Genomic DNA, 1,232 nt, shown 5'->3' on the forward strand with positions numbered 1-1,232 from the left:
GGGCCCTGCGAGTCCAAGACTTAAAATACAGACCACTCCAAGTACTCATGCTGCGTTCCAGTTGTACTGGGAAGTCGGGAATTCAAATTGGAACGCCCCCCAAAGTGGGAATTCCTACTTGGAAACTGGGACAAACCTTGCCAACCCCGAGATCAACATTCAACACGTCTGCTCAGCAAATGAACAGCGGTGAACACTTGCGGTGAACATTTTCGCTCTTCTGCATTTTTGTGTCACATTAAATCACCTGTACACATGGTACTACTACTTTTCTTTATGTTACTTGGTCATATACAATGTTATCAACTGGTATTGCTAACAGTTGCTAACCCTGGGTCATTGCTAAAGGCAAACGTTTATGCTTTCTGATTATTTCCCACTTGTGCTACTGGAACGCAGTCAACTCGACCTCCGACTTCCAATGTAAATGGAACGCAGCATTCATTCCAAACAATACTATGCTAACTGAGGCTGTACTATTCTTTGTTCAGCAGTATGTCTTCTTGGAGTCTGATGTTGCTGTTGCAGTTGTGAACAATATGTATTTTCTTCTGTTTATGTGCTGTTCCTCCAAACATATCACAGGCGCTTCAGAGGTAGGCTACCATGTGCAAGCTATGACCTCGCTGCTGCCATAAACTGTAGCTGGTTAGCAAGGGCTGTAATCTGATGTATACCACAGGTCTGGGTGTCATGGAGAAGAAAGTTTGTGTTAAATTTGTAGCATGCTGCGTCGCTGACCGCCAACATCTGAGAAAAGATCTTATTGTCATCATATTGATGTTATTGGGAGAATGCTGAAAAACAATTCTAAGAGAAAACTTTTTCATTGATTTACACACATTGTATTTTCATTATTACAGCATTTTCTGAAGTGATTGTATTGTGGAAAAAAATGTCACACCTACATGACAACATTTGGGTACCTGCTAGCAGTACTGCCTGTCTTTTGTAATGTGTGTTACCACAACGGTGTAGGTAATATTCGCTATTTTTGCAGTTTCAATATACAGGTGAAACTCGAAAAATTAGAATATCGTGCAAAAGTTAATTTATTTCAGTAATTCAACCTAAAAAGTGAAACTAATATATTATATAGACTCATTACATTCAAAGTGAGATATTTCAAGCCTTCATTTGTCATAATTGTGATTATTATGGCTTACAGCTTATGAAAACCCCAAATTCAAAATCTCAGAAAATTTGAATATTACATAAAATCAATAAAAAAA

The sequence above is a fragment of the Ammodytes marinus genome, assembly GCF_949987685.1.
Source record: "Ammodytes marinus genome assembly, chromosome: 7".
NCBI lineage: Eukaryota > Metazoa > Chordata > Actinopteri > Uranoscopiformes > Ammodytidae > Ammodytes > Ammodytes marinus.